Source organism: Mustela lutreola, chromosome 17 (genome assembly GCF_030435805.1).
Source record: "Mustela lutreola isolate mMusLut2 chromosome 17, mMusLut2.pri, whole genome shotgun sequence".
In the NCBI taxonomy this organism is placed as follows: Eukaryota; Metazoa; Chordata; class Mammalia; order Carnivora; family Mustelidae; genus Mustela; species Mustela lutreola.
Genome location: NC_081306.1, coordinates 19,357,863 through 19,377,051, shown reverse-complemented (window position 1 = coordinate 19,377,051; position 19,189 = coordinate 19,357,863). Strand labels below are relative to the sequence as shown.

Here is a 19,189-nt window from a genome sequence, read left to right as displayed (position 1 = left end):
TCGGAAAATAGGGGAAAACATAAAAGAATAAGTAAAAAAATTAAAGCTAATGTGAATGTGGCATATTTTATTCTTTATGTGTTAAAATAGTATTCCTAATTAAAGTGAGTTAATAATAATTAAATACTAATAATATTAATTAAAGTAGTATTCCTAGTTCAAATGAGATTAATCTATGTACACCAAAATTTAAAAAATTTTACAATGCATTAAACCCTTTTCTCCATGTCATTAAATACAACATTTGAGCATTATTTCTGAAGGTTATTTAATATTCAGTTGTATATCTGTGCTATACTTCACTTAGACCCCTTTTGGTGGCATTTAGGTTATTTCAACATTTTGTTGGATCATTTGGCTCATGTAGGAAGAGACCCATTTTATGGTCACACTTGGCACCTTTCCTGGGTTGCACTTATTTTTGGAGACAGTTGAAAGGTTGTACTGTGGAATTTGAAATAGATTTATTCTGTGTAGTCCCTGAGGGTGGCACCAAGACATCAGTAACGGTGATAGTCATGATAGCAATGACATTGGTGACTACTGTCATTTATTTACTACACCTACCCAATAGTTAAAAACCTACATATCATCTTTGCTTTGTTCCTCTTTGTCATTTGCCACACCAAAACCACGGTCACCAAAACCTGTCCATTCAGTGTCCTAAATTTTTCTTGAATCTGCCCATTTTCATTCCTGCTGCCTTTGGCATCTCTCTTCTGTTGTTAGTTTAGTAGACGCTAGCTGTGGAACTGTCTTCCAGCTGGAGTATTCCTGCAGCCCTGGTCATGTCATTCCAGTGGCTAAATCTCTTTGTTTGGAATAAGATCCAAACCCCTTCTTGGGGCCCACAAAGCCTGCATACTCCTACTTCCTTTCTGTTTTCCAGCACTTATGACCTTCTCTGGTCTCTGGCATAACCCTGTCTCCAGGATTTCATCTTAGTCAGCTTGAACTGCTTTAACAGAGCATCATAGGCTGTGCAACTTAAACAACAGACATTTACTTCTCACAGTTCTGAAGGCTGGAAGCCCAAGATCAAGGCACAGCTGACCTGGTGCATGGTGAGAGCTCTCTTCAAGATGCTGACTTTCTTGCTGTGCCTTCACATGGTGAAAAGATACATCATCTCTCTCATCGTGTACTGTAAGGGCACTAAACCCATTCACAAGGGCTCTGCTTTCATCACCTAACCATCTGCCAAAGGTCCCCCCTCTTCAGACCATCACTTTTGGGGATTAGGGCTTCCATGTATGAATTTGGGAAGCACACATTCAGTCCCTGGAAGCCTTGTGTCAACTCTTCCCTCTGCCTGCAACATTGTCTCCTTCCCCAAGTTATCTCAGTTCAGGTATTGCTTCCTCTGAGAAGTCTTCCCTGATTACATTCCAACCTCACCCCAAGTCTGGATTAGGTTCCCTGCTAGTGGTTGGTGTGAGTACTGTAGGGTTCCCTTCCTAGCACTTATTTAAGTTGTCACAGAATTTTATCTTCTTACTGGATTGTGAGTTCTGTGATAATAGGGCTCCTTCTCTCTTCCCTTCAGATCTTAGCCCAGTGTCCAGCACATAATATGCCCTTATTAATTATATGACTAACTGAAACCCATGGCTGCTGCTTCTTCTTAAAGCCCACTCACAGGATGACAACTCTGACCCACTTACAAGAACCAGCTCTAAAACCCTCCCATATTTGCTTTCTGGGGAATAGAAGATTGTCTTCTAGGCAGAAAAACGCTTTAAAAACAGAATAGGCAAGCACTTGTGTAAATCATTAATAAATCTGTTTACTATTTTTATTTGCATTAGATGCCAAATTAAATATTGCATTAAGTGAGTTAAATATTAATATTGCATTAAATATATATTACATTTTAAAAATTAAGTACTAGATGCTCTTCCTTGGAGTTGTATTATGAAGGCTTTAGCACAGTCAGCCCAGCGTGTGCTGTGTGTACTTGTCTTCCACATCACTGATGATTTATGAGAGCCCACAGGAATAAGGGAACAGGTGAGTGGCCGTGGGGGCCTACCGATGGGTGGTGTAGCCAGGAGGGCAGGGCAGCACAGCATGGTGAGAAGTGATGTCTGATGGTAGGAGGAGAGAGGGATGAGGTGGAGGGGAATGTGTAATTTATCATGTACTTTTATTTGCCATACATTGTCCTAAGCAATGTACATGAATTATCTGTTACCTCGTTTTGTTCTCATTACAGACAAATGTAATAGGTACAATTATCATGATATCTCACACAGGTGAAAACTGAGTTTCAAGGTGGTTAGGAGACACATGCAAGGGCTCATGGCTTTGGTGGGGCTATCATAGGCGGTGTGACTCACAATTTTTTTAAAAAGATTTTATTCATTTATTCATTCAACAGAGAGAGAGCACAAGAGGGCAGAGAGGCAGGCAGAGAGAGGAGGAAGCAGGCTCCCCACCAAGCAGAGAGCCTGATGCAGGACTCGATCCCAGGACCCCGAGATCATGACCTGAGCCGAAGGCAGAGGCCCAACCCACTGAGCCACTCAGGTGCCTCATGACTTACATTTTTAACTTTAACTATGATCCTCTACTGCTGCTTGAAGGAGGTGTTTTCAAGTTGGCATCAATCAAAATAGACACAAGGCTTTTAAGGAATCTTAAATTTGGCCATCATCATTCTTTTTTTTTTTTAATTTTATTTATTTATTTGACAGAGAGAAATCACAAGTAGATGGAGAGGCAGGCAGAGAGAGAGAGAGAGAGGGAAGCAGGCTCCCTGCTGAGCAGAGAGCCCGATGCGGGACTCGATCCCAGGACCCTGAGATCATGACCTGAGCCGAAGGCAGCGGCTTAACCCACTGAGCCACCCAGGCGCCCCTGGCCATCATCATTCTTAACAACAAAGGAACATGGTAGAATTTAGACATACCCACCCACCCACACATCTATCCACCCATCCACTCGTGTCACTGGCTTTTCTCGAGCTCCCAGGTTTGGGAACGTAGTGAACAAGGCAGGTACAAACACTATGCTAATAGATGTCATGGTCTCGTAATAGAAACCAGGACCACCAGGTTTTTAATATCCTAGCCTCTTTCCCTTTCACCAAGATGTTTCCATATTCTGAACTACTCTTTGCCCCTGTAGTGTATCCCATATTCTTTGTCTCTGAAGAGCTAAGAAGGGCATGATGCTGACTGTGCCCGGGCGTCTTGATGACTTGCTTAGAGATTCCTGGTCAGCATCTTTTCCTGATGACTGGTTCCCCACATGCTAGCGAGTAATGTCCTCTGATCTGTTGTGCCTCAGTGCTCAGAGGCCACATGCATGCATTGGAAGCTGGGCTAGATAAGACTCTGGGTCTTTAGGTATGACTCTTGTCTTCTGTGTTAAAGGTCTTATCTGTGTCCCTGACCAGCTGCTCTCTGTTCTGCCTGCATGGCAAGTACAGCTTACCTGTTCAGGTGGCCCCCAAGACTTTATCACATCTCCATGTAGTAGAGTCTGACACAGAAAAAGAATCCTTAGCACTTTGCCAGACCAAATGATAAGGTCTCTCAGATCCCCAAATTCCTACTTGGGTTCCAGCTTCTCATCTGAATCCCACACGGACATGTTTCATTATTATTATTATTGCCATCTAAATGGATGTCTCATGGACTCTCAAATATCACATGTTCATCAAACAGTTTCTTAATCTCTATCAGGACTCTCTCCACTCTCCGCCCCCTGCAGTCTTCCCCATCTCAATAATGAACATCATCGTCCACCAGAAATGTAAGTCAGGAAATCAGGGATAATGATCTTTCCCTGGCCCCTTGACCCCCAACACAGACACCCCTTGTGACACACCAGCATGTCCCCTTGATTATATCTCCACAATATTCCTTGACTCTTTTTTGTTTTCCATCTCCACTGCTGTCATTCACATTTTCATGACCCTTTGCAGCAACCAGAGGGGCTTCCTAAGTGATAAGCTATTTCTACTCTTGCTCTGTCTGAACCATTCTCCATATACCTCCATCCCTCCTTGCTGTCATGTCCAGTGATTTCCCCTTGCACTTGGAAAAGCTCCAGGTTCCTAATTACAGTGGATTCTAAGGCCCTTTTGATACTGTGGCCACCTGACCCTCCAGCCTCACCTTTAGCACCTTTCAGTCTGCTTCCACTCCCCCCCCCCCCGCTAGAACGCAGTTGCCTGGGGTGAGGAGCTGCTCCAGACTCACCGAGGATTACCAGTTCACCGAGCAAAGTGTGGGGCCACAGGAGGCCAGCAGGAAACAGTGGTGGAGTGAGTGAATTGTCTGTGGCAGCCAAGTGATAGAACAGGTAGTGAGTGATTCCTTCCACGATGGGGGGGAGGGGTGTCACACACTGGGGGATTTAAAAGTACAGTGGAACTTTGGTCAGAACTTTGATTGTTATTCCTGTGTCCAAGCTCTGGTAAATGTAGACTCCTCCTTCGAGAAAGGACTTGTGGCCCAGCCGTGAATGGTGTGGGCAGAGGACAGCCTCCAACTCTGGAGGCCGCAGTCCCACCTCAGCTCTGGAGCTGCCCTGCTCTTCTCAGGTTGGTCCCAGCCAATGACCACAAGACTGTGTACCGAGGCCTGGCCATGTCTGTGTCACACGTGACTCTTGTAATGGGCAGCCTGGGCTCTTGAGTCCCCAGTGAGCTGCCAGACACTGTCAGATCTGCAGGCGTGTCTTGCAGCTCCCCTGCCCAATCTTGCTGGCTCCCTTCTTTCACAGCTCCGTCAGTGTTCTGCTGCTGCTTTGAAAAATGGTCACAAACAGCATGCCTTAAAACAACAGAAATTTATCCCTCTCAGTCCTGGAGGCAGAAGTTCAAGATGTTGCCAGGGCTGTAATCCCTCCCAAGGCTCTAGAAAAAGATCTTTCCTTGCCTTGCCCAGTTTCTGGTGGCCCCTGGCATTCCTTGGCTTGTGTCATTGTCCCTCTGCCTCTGTCTTCATATGGCTTCCCCCCAACCCCCCATCTGTCTGTGTCTCCCATGTTCTCTTTCAAGGACACTGTCTTTGCTCTTACGGCCCACCGAAATCCAGTTTGATCTTGTCTTACCTTGATTATATCTGTAGAGACTTTTTTCCCTAATAAGGTCATATGTACAAGCTTTGGGGGTTTAGGAGGAATTGAACATGTGTTTTTGGGGGGAATACTATTTAATCCCCTACTCATGTGTTACTCCCCAGCAAATCATCTGTGTATGTGATTCCACCTCAGTGTCTGTTTTCTGGAAGACCCAGCTGACCTGCTTCCTTGGCTCATCTGGAGACCTGTATACCATGCCTCTCTGTTACATTATTCCATTTCTGCCGAAATACTTGAGTTTTGTCTTACTAAGTTCCTTGGAAGCCACCTGTGGGCAAGTGTGTGTCCTTCTGCACAATGCCAAGTATAATCATCCGTTTCTATGATAGAATCAGTGGTGAGAGAGGTCTTGGAACCAGAATCTCAGATAAAGCAGGTTTGAATTCCACCTCATTGAGTACAAAAGCCCTGAGAACTTTACTTCTTTGTTTTTGTGATGTGTGAAGCATGATAATAATAGTAATGAAAAATAATATAACCATCCTTGGGGGGATCTTTTATGAGAATTTAATGTTTCAATGGAGCAGAGTTCACTGCTGTCCCTTCATGTTTCTTCAAAACATGAAGTTTTTGGAGCTCTGCAAGGCTCAGTGAGTGAATGGGAGTCCCGGACCTTCCACAGTCTTTGGGCAGCTGCGTTAGTGGAGGGTTCCTTTCAGATGGTGATGGGACATGGTCACCTGGACTCATCCTGGGTGTCCTGATCTCCCTCCAATGGCTAGAATGTTGTATAGGCATTGGTTTGGCACATTCCTTGGGAAATGAAGACCGAGCACTGTCTCTTTATCTTTTCACTCCTGCTAGAGTAATCCAAATCCTCCCTAAGGCAAGGTGGAGACCTCTGACTGATGAAAAGCCTTATGTAAGGAAGGGCACAAAGGAAAAGCACAAAGATTAATCCAAGTTCTAATCCGATTGCAGGAGCAAAGAGCGTCCCCTGCTTGGGTTTCACTTAGTAGCTCTCACGATTATCATTGCTTGATCTCCCGACGTTTTTGTGCTTGTCAGGGTTGGGGCGAGGGGACACATAAACCGATGTCAAGGTTGAAATTCTGCTCATGGAGCGAATGACAAGGAAAAGAGGGTCTGCAGAAATACCGTTTCTCATCTTTCCCCCACTGGGGAGAGGGATGTCGAAGCTGCAGGCAAGCCAGGTCGTTTCTGAGGGGTTCCTGCAGTTTTGAATTCTTGGTGTGCTTTCCAGGAGATTGCAGACTGGAGTGGAAAAGGGAAAGCCAAGCTACAGGGCACTTAACCCTGTTGTGGTCTACCTGCCTGCAAGGTTATGTGAACAGAGACTGGATTCAGTTTTTAAGAGTGTGTGTAGTAGTGACATCTGAGCGCCGATAGAAAGCGCTGGTTTGGTAATTCCAGAGTGTAGTGAGGGCACAGGATCCTGTTCTGAACCTTGTCTGCACTTCTCCCTCTTTCCTTCTCTTCCTCTTTCCTCCCTTCCCCTTAAGGCAATTCCGGTTCCCAGACATGGAGAGAAGGTGGGCGGTGAGGAGACCAGAAGCCCTGCAGGGAGGAAAGGTGCCTAATTATTGTACTGGGCACTGTTCAGAATTGGAACTTCAGGCCCCACAGCTCCTGCAAAAAACCAACCAGGCTCTGATGAAAGTTTCATGTGGTTTTCTCTTCCCTTTAAAGCCTGTTGGGACATTTTTGGCAGAGGAGAAAGGGGTAGGGTTCGCCTTAATCCTTCTCTGTCCCATATTTCTGATTTAAGTGGATCTAAGCCCAAGCCTTGCAATTATCTCAAAAATAGCCCCGATAGCCATGGTGCATTCAGTGGGTTTCCTTGGCGGTGTCTAATGAAACAGCCCGGCGAGGAAGAGATAGCCCGTTGGCAGGGTGGATAGATGGCCCTGCGTCTGTTAATCTCACATTTCATCTTGGTTTAAGCAGTCTCTGAGCTCATTAATTGTGTTTCTGAGAAGGACCAGGCATTTATCTTTAAGAGCCATCTAGCTTCAGTGAGTTCATCTAGCCTAAAGAGAAGGGAAGGGACAGACCGGAGCTATCCACTTAATTTTACTGAACAAGAAATAGATTGTCAGACAGGATGACGGCTCTTGATCTGTTTTGCCTGATTGCCCGCCAGACAGGTGGTGCCAAGTGCTGCCCCTGCCAATGGTGCATGAGAATGCCACCTCCCTGTGCTGTGATGGCAGTAATGACCACCTATCTTTCCCTGACCCAGGTGGACTTCTGTCCATGCCCACGTCATATGAACAAACATAAAAGAGACCGATAGAACTGCCTAATGCACACAGAGGACCCATTTTAAACAAACCACATACACAGTAACTCAAATTTTACCACAAAGACAGAGTAAAATGACTCTTGATACCTTGCAATTTTTTTTTTTAAGATTTTATTTACTTATTTGACAGAGAGAGAGAGAGATCACGAGCAGGCAGGGAGGCAGGCAGAGAGAGGAGGAAGCAGGCTTTCTGCAGAGAGCCCAATGCGGGGCTCCATCCCAGGATGCTGGGATCACGACCTGAGCCAAAGGCAGAGGCTTTAACCCACTGAGCCACCCAGGTGCCCCCTTGCAATTTTTTAACCATCGGGTTCCTCTGATGAATTTAAAATAGATTTTAAATGTCAGTGGGTATGGGGATAGTTAAATTACACCCATGGTATGGAATTGTATGCAGCTGTTAAAAAAGGAAAAGAGATGGTTCCCCATCAAGGGTTCTCTCCGCATCGGAAAGGTCCCTCAGGGAGCCCTCGGCACCCCGGGCAATGAAGAATTATCCAGTCCAAATTGTCAACGGTGTTGAAATTGAGAGACCCAACCTACATGAACTGAAAAAGTACATGGAAAAGATATTCACACTCTATTGGTGAGATTATAAGAAGCAAAAACAAGTATGCAGGTCCATATCTAGAGCTCCGATCCATTTTTTAAAGTTAAATTATATTTGTGTGTGTGTGTGTGTGTGTGTGTGTGTGTGTGCGCGCGTGTGTGTGTATGCACGCACGCATCTCTGGGCAAGTATGTTTGTACGTCTGTAGGAAGAGGCAGGAAGAACACATGTCAAAATTGCATCCATGATTATCATTTCAGGGGTGACTTTGGAGAGTGTAGGGACTTCATTTATAATTCAGAAAAGAGTGGTGGGGAAAATAATACTGATTTTGATTTATATAAATTCAATTGACACCCTACCTTTCCAGGATCATACATCCTGCAAAATGGATTTTCACAGGGCAGCACATTGACACAAAGCACATACATTGCTTTTCAAGGGACTGTTACATGAAGCTCATCTAAATGAATGCTATAAATGAGTTTTTATAAGAGACTCTTTCTTTTCATTGCCCCGTGTCTACCATTAATTACAGATGAGCTTGGCAATACTGGGCTTTGAGTTCTTAAACAAACACAATAAATGAAACTCTTAATATGGGGCATAAACAGATCCAAGTGGTTAAAGATGCATAAAAAGTCTTTAAAACCACTTCATGGCATACCAAGATGACCAACATCTAGAAAACAATGGCCACGAATATTCATTTTGGCCAAATTGTCCTGCCGGTCTCCTTGCTTTCAGCCAAATTGTTTTCAGCAGCACAGAGACATGTCCAGAAGCCTTTGAAGAGTCTATTATTATGCAATTATTATGCAGTAACCAGACCGGGAACAAGAGTGCAGTGTAAGAGACACAGCTGCAGTGGATCAGTCGGGACTGAATGTGGGGGTAAGCAAGGGCAGGCACCCGGGCTGCAGGCTCAGTGGACTGGGAGAGCCCTGAGATGAAGGAGGTGCAGCTTGTGGCAAGAGGAGAGCTTGGCTTGGGTCCTGAAGAGGTGAAATGTCAGTGGTACTTGGAGAGAGGAGGAGACAGTCAGTTTATGGGGTCTGAAGCTAAGGGGAACAGTCAAGACTAGGTGCAGACACTCAGGGGTCGTGAAGGAGATGGAAACTGGAGTCTCAAGGGGATAGACGGTAAGTGGTCCCAGGGAAGGGTGAGTAAGTTGTGTGCAGAGGTTGCCGGTGTTCCAGGAACAGACACAGGAAAAGGACCTCCTAAGGAAGCACTCTGGTCAAGACAGTGCTTGAAGAAGGGAGTGAAGAGCCTCTGCAGAGGGCTCCTGCCAAGTTGAGAAGATAGAAGGAGCTGTGGTTGTCCAATAAGGATGACTAGGTGGACAGAGGCTTCAGGCACAGAAGAGCAAGTAAGAGGGCAGAAAGGGGCCTCATACACTCTTCTTCAGGGCTGTAGCCTCACTTGTATTTTGTCATCCCCTAATTAGTATCTGCTCCTCCCCCAGACCATAATGCCATCGGGGGCCTTGTCCTTTGTGCTCCTTGTAGGGTATCTCGGGTTGAGCACCGTCCTGGAGGGTGCATGGAAGAAGCATAGAGAACAGAGCTTTGTTGTTTGTAAGGAGGGTAAAGGAGCAGGGAAAGAAGGGTGAGCTTTGAATACGTTTCTGGGCCCAGGGAAGGATCTGGTTTGAAGGAGCATTTGAAGATAAGGAAGGGGAGGCTTGATTGGTGGAGGAAAGGCTGAGGACCCCAGGGGAAAGGTCTACATTTGTGTCCCCTGCGTACGTAGACCTCAGGCTCAGCTTTACACTCTCCATGTGTACCTCCCTTGTAAGCTTGAGGCCAGAGACCCACCTCAGTGACCAGGGTAGCATTCCCAAAACTGACCTGGAAGGCATAGGCAGGCAGGAAAAGCCCTCCTGTGTATACCTTGCAAACAGGAGAGAAAAGCCACCGCCATGCCTGGGTGTATCACCCTTTGGGTGGGGATAGGAGGAGAAGGAGCTCTTCCTTCATGTTTCTGACATCCACTCTACAGATTGCCTGTTTCATAACTATAGCTCTAGCCTAGTCATACCCCCAAGCGTTTTTCTTCATGAAATTGGGCTGTGCTGACTGGTCCTAGCCCATGTTTATTGTCTGTCTCTTGGTCATGGCCTTGACCGGTGATGATAATAAACGTGCCATAATGGCTCTTATATTTAGGCCTTTGCTGAGTGCAGTCTATAATCTGGGTGTGTGGTGTCTCATTTAATCCACATACCACCCTGTGAAGTAGAATGAGGAGTCTGACACTCAAGGTGTTGATGGGAGGTAAGGGCTGGATGTTTCCTTGTCTAGGTGGCCAGGTCACTTGGGCCTGAGACCTTGGGAAGCAGAGCAGTATCTAATCTCTTGGCCTTTTGGGTGCTGGTTGGTTCAACTCCTCGATGCAGCTTGTTAGGTCATGAAACCTCCCTGGGACCAGCCAGTGCCAAGGGGGTTATCCTCACTTGGGCAGAGTCCAGGAAAGGGATTTTCTTGTTTCTCTGTCTTGGATTCCCTGGTAGTGGTAGAGTCCACAGGCATATGATGAAAGGCTTGATGTGAGCTTTAGGCATGGAAAAGGGCCACTTGCATTACCTTCTCTCCCTTTGGGTAGGAAATCATCTTGGCCTGAAGGGTGATATCCTGGGTACAGGCGCAGGATGGCCCTGAAATTTGCATTCCATAAAGTGTCTCTGCAACTCATCTTTTCTCTTCTGACTCAGCCAGGGCCCTTCCTATGTTGGGAGCTGGCTCAGCATTCCGAGGATAAGGGGGGCATGTGCATAGATCAGTCCACTCCACTGGCGCTACTTGGGGCTATTGAGCTGAGTAGGGTGTGGCGTTTTTGGTACTGTGAAAAGATACTTTGCATCTTCCTGTGGCTTCCTAACTTGCTTATTAGAAAAACACCTAAATTTATATGTCAGCCTTCAAGGCCAGATGTGATCTGGACCCTGCCTGCCTCTTTGATATCTGATTACTTCCAGCCACTTCAGCCTTCCTGTTGGCTGACCCTCTCCTATTTGTGCCTGCCCCAGGGCCTTTGTACCTGCCATCCCTGCATTGGAAATACCTATTCCAGATATATCTGGCTCCTTCTTGTCATTCAGTCTCCATACCTGCTACTCCGACCCCCCAGTCTATAGTAGCAGTTCTCACTCTGTCCCCCATAACCCATTTTATCATCTTCAGACTTACCATTGTCTGATACTGTCTTCATCTCTTAGTTACTTATTACCTTCCTTATTTGCTATGTTCTCCCTCTTCTCTTTCCCACCCTACGGCACGAGCTAGTTCATTGTTATAAATGCAGAGCCTATATAGCACCTGGCATGCGTTACGCACTCAATGAACATTTTTGGATTGAATAAATCATATATTTCTCTCCAAAGAATGTAGTTATTTTGTCTAAGAGAAAAGCATAGGAAAAGCAGTTGTTGCAATTTGAAACTCAATGTTTCTTGTCTTTGTTTTTTTTTTTTTTTTTTTTTTTTAATGCAGGATTTACCGTCCCTGCCATATGACCTGGTCGAGGGTCAGGTAAGTACTCATTTGTCGTGAGTTGGGATTTTTGTTCATTCTGGTGAAAATGAAGGAAGTAAAATCTCATGTACTCTATTACTGTGCTAACCCAGCCCAACCATGTAAGGGTGTGACCAAGGAGGGGGGTGGGCATCGTCAGGGTGATAGTTTTCTTAAGCTTCCCTCCCAGCTGGAGGGGCTCCTGGGCATGACTCGAACACATGCCATCAGGCACAGCACTCCAGTCCCATGCCTGACACAGACATGTACAATCAACCACAGCAGAATTCACCCTCCACCCAGAGCAGTCTCTGCCGATGGATCAGGGAAGGCTGGTGACCTGCTTGGCACCACTGATGTATGAACTCTAGAAGTCGGTTTTGCCAGGGTGTGGGTGGGTAAGCGGTTAGATGGCCTCTGATTAGAGATGATGAGAGTGGTTGTAAGGATGGAAGCCATGCCCTTGCCCCTGTGTCATCATTCAGCTTTGAAGGCAGAGGAAGGAAGCCACATCTTCTGGCATCACACATTTTTATTAGCATCGGAGCCACCAGAGCTTGGCCATGTAAGAGTATAATTGAACCAAACGGATCTATACCTTGGGGCAGTGCATTTTTTTTCATTGATTCCGACTCCACATTATTATTGTTGCTTAATGAGGAGCTAATGTAACTTCTAATGAAGCCACATGGCCCTTGGATAGATGAAGTAAGGTTTTATTTCCCTCATGACACTGTATCCTCTCTTCAATTAAAACCTGGGAAGGAAAATTAATACCAATGTAAGAATTTTTTTCTTCCTAAGATTAGTATCAAGATAGTGGCTTTTTATTACACATGTAAGTTTCCTCTGTGGTGGGACTGGAGAGGTGCAGAGCTGGCCCATGGGCAGCCTAGAGTTGATGTAAGTGGTGAAGGAGGCTAAATCGATGGTCTCCGTCGTTTGAGTGGTGATGAGCAGGTGCTTCATGGTCCCCCCATTCCTTCTCCTGCTGACAGTGCCACTGCCTGTTGGAGACCACCCCCCACCCCCCTGGCTCCTGCTGTTGGCTGCCAGTTATGGGTAGAAAAATCTGAATAAATAAAACAAATTACTGAGGCAAAATACACATAACATGAAAGTAACAATTTTGACATGAACAATTTAGTGACATTTAGTACATTCACAACGTTGTCAACTGCTGCTTCTAAGCATTTTCATCACCCAAAGGTAACTATGTTAGCAGTCACTCCCCGTTTCCCCTGGCCCGGCCCCTTGACAACCACTAATCTACTTTCTGTCTCCGTGGATTTGTCTGTCCTGAACATTTCATGTGAATGGAATCACACATGCATATAATTCATACACACACATGTGGCCTTGCGTGATCGGTTTCTCTCACTAAGTATAACGTGTACCAGGTTCATCCACATTGTGGCATGTGTCGGTACTTCATTCCCTTTATGGCCGGACAACATTCCATCATACGGACATGCCACGTTGGTTTATCCACTCCTTTGGTGGTGGGTATTTCTGCAATTGCGAGTAGTGCTGCTGTGAATAGGCATGCACAAATATTTGAACACCTGTTTTTTAATTACTTTGGATAGACATCTAGGAGTAGAATTGCAGGGTCATAGAGTAATTCGGTGTTTAACTTTGCGAAGAACTGCCAAAGTGCTTCCTTCTTTTAACCAGGAAGTTGAATCTCAGCAAGGTCACTCCAGTGTTGACTGGGATTTAAAGCCCAGCAGGCTGGCTCCAGGGTCCCTGTTTTCAACCATGCTGTCCAGCAGTTGGGGGGGATCACCCCTGGTTAACACATTCTAGTCTGTGCACGGTACTGGGCAAAGCAAGCGTGGAAAGCACGGAGGATGACAGGCAGGCTCTCCTAACCTCAAGGAACCAGTTGTATCATTCTTGGCCAACCAGTGGGTTTCCTAGTTTCTGATAGACCCTCCTTTTCCATTGGGCATCTTGACTTCTAAACTTTGGAAAGTCTGTCTTGTTGCTGGGTCTTTTGATTGAGTTGGTTTTTTCATGGGTTGGTTGCTGGAGTTACTGTTTTTCCTCTCTCACTCTGTGTCTCTGGATACACATCTATGTATATGAAAATAAGGACTGACAATGTTAACTTGACAAAGTGATATCAGTTCATTGAACATTAGCTGTGAGCAACACTTCTATTAGCCTAAATCTCCCTGACACCTAGACAGACTAGGTCTCATCGTCCCCCTTTCTGTCATGCAGGGCAGAAGCCCACAGTCACACAGCTTGTAACTGGCAGAGCTGGGATTTGAATCTCAGTCTGTGCAACTCTGCAGCCTGGATTCTTCCTCATGTGTTTGCTGGTTTCTCTAGACTCCCCCCAGGTACCATATTTTCCACACTAGTGCGGTGATTGTTTTGTTTTGTTTTTCCCTTAAAAAAACAAAAAACAAAAAACCCTCATTACAGTTCTTGTTTTCCCAGAACCACACATCCCCAGAGTATTTTGGGGTGCTCAAAATTTCTTACTTGACCATGAGAAAATGGGAATTCCTACTGGGGCAGTGGCCTTTCTTTCTTTCTTTCTTTCTTTTTTTTTTTTTTTTTAAAGATTTTATTTATTTATTTGACAGAGAAATCACAAATAGGTAGAGAGGCAGGCAGAAAGAGAGAGAGAGAAACATGTTCCCTGCTCAGCAGAGAGCCTGACACAGAGCTTGATCTCAGGACCCTGAGATCCTGACCTGAGCTGAAGGTAGAGGCTTAACCCATTGAGCCACTCAGGCGACCCGGGCAATGGCATTTCATTCTTTTTGTAGTGGTTTACTAACCAGCATGTAGCAAAAACAGATTAACTAGTGTTTATGCTCAAGGTGGTGGTGGTAGGTTTTTTTAACTGACTCTGCATCCTTGCCTTGTCAGTACGTCAGTGACTGGGGTGTGAGGTAGATCTCTTGTGTGGAGTTGTTCATCCTTCTTTCTGTCAGAGGGATGCTCTACAAAACTAGATAGGGAAGGTCCAGGTCCTAGCTTCTGTGGCAGCTCAGAAAGCTGGAGACCGATCCTTATAAGGTGAGAGGGTGATAAAGGTGGCATAGGTGGGTATGTCCCACCCACGGGGAGTCCGTGGCTCCCTAGGCATCAAGCAGTGAAATGCTCTGCCTGGAAGATAACTTCCTGGAGCCCCATTTACTTCCCTAGGTCCTGCTCTCCTGAGGGCAATAAAGGGGGAGCTGGGGCATATGTATACCTGCTCTATACACAAGCTTTAATAGCAGTAATTCTCTGACCTTTTAAAATGGATAAATCTCCTTGGCAGTGGCGTTATTTCTAAAGCTTAGCTCAGAGTGGGGGCTGAGGCACTGGAGACATGGCCAGACCGAGGAGAAGATTGATTAGCCCTGAGGGGATCTGTTCTAGAAACCTGCCACGCCCATGGTGGTTTGGGTAGAAAAGTATGTTTTGGGCTAGAGCGTGAGTCCTTGAGTCATCTCCCAGATGGATAAAAGCAGGCAGGCTGTTTCTCAGATTGCAGTGGATTTATTCCTTTGATCACCTACCTTCGTGTCTGTCTCCTCTGTGAGCTCTGATGGATGCTCTGTTCTCTTGTCTCTGTTATTTGCCGTCACAGGGAACAGGGGGCAAGAATCTTATTATCGCTGGCTGTTTAACTCCCTTCCAGCATCACCAGGTAGCATAATAACCGCGTGATTCGCTGTTCTCTTTCTTTTATCCTGCTTTCCTTCCTCCTCCCTTCTGAGCTTCCAACCAAGAGGTGTGGGGAGAACCTGGAGAGAAGGGTCTGGCATTTTCCAGGCACCTACTGTGCGCAGGTGTACCCTCACAAGAAAGGTGGTTGTTAAACCTGTTGGTGCATGGAGAGCCTCATGCTCCGAGAGGCAAATAACCATCCCAGGTCACCCAGCTCACTGAGGCCAGGACAAGGATTAAAATCTAGGCCTAACTAACCGTAGAGTGTTTTCTCTCTTTCTAATCCTGTCTCCAGAACAGGGAGTGGAGGCGTGAATGCTCAGAGGAGTCCTTCCCAATACCTAGGCTCTTTACTTCTCATGATGGTGCCTGTGCTCCCTGTGTGGACTGGGTATCACCTCCTTCCATCAACTGTTTGTAAATTCACAGCACCCTCCCTGTTAGAGAGGCTGTGACTGGCTTTCCCAGGGATCATTTCCTAACAGAAGGAGTGCTCTTTTCTGCCCAGCAAGTGTCACTTCGTAATTACCAGTGTAATTAGAGCAGGATTTACCATCTGAGCCTCTTTGGAAGCTGCAAGTCGGCCTATATAGGTAGCTCTGGCTTAGAAGGGTGTATGAATACGTAAGGAACCCATGGTGTCTTCAGGGCTTGAGCAGACCCGCAGGAAGTTACCTCTCAGACTATCTAGATAGATCTAGAGGCTTTCCGTGGTTCCAAGAATAACACACAAATATCCTGGCAGGGGGTGGCTCCCAGGCACCTTTCTGCCCTGGCCTTTACCAGCCTGCTGCTCCTGGAGGCTCTCAGATCCAATGCCCCCCTTCTTTTAGGGGCCTCTGATGACTACCCAAATTATCAGCGTCTTTCCTGTCCCAAACACGTTCTTGTCCATTGTTGTATCTTACCTTCTTCATGCTACTTACCACCATCTGAAATAGTGTTCTTGTTCTCTTGTTTGTTTTCTGGACTTCCTCTTACTAAAATGAAATCTCAAGAACCATCCCTTGCTCACTGGTCCTCAGATGTCACGCTAGATGAAAATCCGAGACCTTAGCTGATACCTTGGTACTCCTTTTAAATGCAGTCATGTTGCGTTGTTTATCACCATGACTCTTTTTAATTACTTTGTCTACTTGTTCTTTTCTCCTTTGTGCATGGAGGGAGTCTGTAAAATTCCCATTAAGGAGTATCCTATCTTTGTATTCCACTGGATCCTCTGTGCCTAGTATGGAGTAGATTCTCAGTGCACACAGTATGGATGGATGGATGGGGGTGGGTGGGTGAGTGGGTTTGGGGATGGATGGATGAATGGGTGGATGGAAAAATGGGATGGATGGATGAATGAACGAATGGGGTAAGTGGGTGGGTGAGTGGATGGATTGATGGATGGATAAATGGGCAAGTCTGGTTGAACTTTCCCGAGATACCCCTTGGACACTTGGAGTAGTGTGCTATCTATCTTACAAACCTTATTAATTTTGCATTTCAGGAGCTTTGGGTACTTTATTTGGATCCGTTGGTTAGGGTCTCCCAGAACTACTGTATTTCTGTCCATTTCTCTCTGGAAATTGGTCAGAGTTTGAGCCCTTGTCATTTGACCTACAAAGACTATTTATTGAGTAGCATTGGTTATGGATTGAAACTTTTATGAATATAAATTGCCATGTTGAGTTTCATTAATGATTTCTGCCTTGGGATTTTCTGAAATCAGTGTTGGTTTCTCTCTCTTTCTCTCTGGTTCCCATGGACCTGGGCACATCCTTTTGTTGTTCCTCTTTTTCATTTCTTTTTGTTGGCGGTATCTCTTGGAAGTAGAGTATGGATGGATCTTGTTTATTCATCCACTCTGAGAGTTCTAGCCTTTTAATAGTGGAATTCAGTGTATTGTCATAATATATATGTTTGATCTGCTGTCATTTAAAAAAAAATCCTTAAAGAGAACTTTTGTTGCTGCTTCATGGATTTTCTCTCTTCTTGGCTCTGCAGATTCTGTTTGATTTGCTTTTATCTTACGTGCTGTTTTGGAAGGTAGGGAAGGTAGTTATTAATTCTACATGTGATTGCCCTTCACTTCATTGAAAAAGATGCTCTAACCCTTGTTTCTCTAATAGTCAAAGTCAAGAATGAAATCGCATTTTTGGACTCTATCCATGCAAGATGAGGAAATCGAGCTTACCTGCATTTTGCATTTCCCTGCACCTTCTTCCATCTTCACAGCCTTTGGCACCATAATGGAGACCTTCAGAGCCAGTTTAATGTCCCTAAGTTATAATTTTGACATCATCGTAGTAATGGGTAGTCCTTGTGGAGGGGTTACATATTAACAGGCACTATGATAAGCACCAGGTACAGAACTTCTCACCTTATTCTTCTTGACAACCCAAGGAGGAACTATCCTTTGACTTCACTTTTAGATGGTGAAAGCGAGTCTTTGGGGTGTTGTAATTTGCCTGAGGTCACACATTCCAATAGGTGGCAGAGCCATTAGTACTTGGAACTGATCCTAGCTCTTAACCACGGCTTTTTTGTTCACTGTCAGAAATGACTGCTGCCAGCCGTAGGTGGCTTTGGAAATGTATTTACATCCAGCAGCCCATCAGGGCTCTTACCTGCTCTGTTTCCACCCACAGTGCTCCCTTCTTGAATTAGATTTATGCTATCGACCTCAGACTTCTAGACCAGCACCACCCACATTTCGGTGTGCCAAGAGAACTCTTGGGGGTGCTTGTTAAAATGCAGAATCTGATTTGGGAAGTCTGGAGTGAGGCCCGAGATCGTGCATTTCTTATAAGCTCCAAGGGGATGCTAATGCTGCCAGTCTGAATGCCTTTCTGTGGTAGCAAGATTCTGGATTACTCCAGAACCTAGTCACTCTGCTTAATTGGCCTTGTTTTTATTTGTGCTCTTCTAGTTCATTACTCTTTAGTGCAGTGGTTAAGCAAATGGACCCTGAAGACGACTGCCTTGATTCAAATCCCAGCCCTGCTACTGTCTCACTGGGGTAACAGTACCTTTCTCACCAGATTGTTTAAGCAAAGTGAGATAAATGAAGTGTTTAGAACAGAGTCTGGCACATGCTGAGGGCAAGATTCATGCTTGGTATTGTTATTGGCTTCACTGAGGATTTGCTGCCTCCTTCCCTGCTCTCCCAGCTCTTTTCTTTCTGCTTTTGGGGAATTCTGCAGACCGAACCCTTAATCTCTAGGTTTTTCCTATTTCCTCTATGTGAATCCTTTCTTCAAGACGTCTGGGTCTTGCCTCTTCCATGCAGTCCTCCTATTTAACCTCTCTCTTTCTAATTTCCCCAGCTGGTCTTAAAAATTTTTTTGCTTCTCCTCCTAGCTGCAAGAGTACATATTGAACTTTTGTAACTGACACCTTCATGTATGTTGATTTGAAAAATAAACTTTGGTTGGCCATCTGGGATCGGGAGCAAGATCCCTGGGGAGAATTCTAGTAAAAGGAGAGTGCTGCTGTTGAGCTACCTGTGGGACTGTTCTTCCGGGTTGGTTGCATAAGCTTAGATTCGAGAGAGAATTGCTTAGGATCAGAGAGGCTTAGAGGCCCTTGTGTGGGGACAGCAAAGGAAGAAGAGAGAAGACAAGAAATAGTTGTCATCTGAAGGAAAATTTTGGAGAAGGATCAGACATTTCTGAAGGAAATTGTCAGGAAGTTCTGCACCATTACGTATGTACCACATTTTCCTCTGTCTCATCAACCTCTGGACTGTTCAGCAAAATGTCCATTTCCTGCTTGTGTTTTGTGGTATTGGCTTGGTTTTGGGGGATGGTTATGAAGTGCCAGGTATGGTCTCATGGTGGGTGTGGCAGGGGTCAGGTTGATATGTTGGCAGTTCGTCTACACGGAGGTGGGGCTCAGATGTTAGTATTTTTGAAAACTTCCCAGGTGATGTCAATATACAGCTAAGGTTGGGGACCACTCACTTCCAGCTGTGTGCCTCATAGTCATTGTGTAGGGTGCTTATGGAGTTAAGGCCCTAAAGCCATTTTTTATGAAGATGGTGGTCATGTTACAGTGCTCATGTAAATTTGGGAAACAAAGCTAATTTGGTTTCTTTAATAT

The 19,189-nt window shown here is 45.4% G+C and overlaps 1 pseudogene; it reads left to right on the top strand.

The window, feature by feature from the left end:
• LOC131820036 (uncharacterized) overlaps window positions 1–19,189 on the top strand; it is a 1,501,545-nt pseudogene that overhangs the window by 175,918 nt on the left and 1,306,438 nt on the right.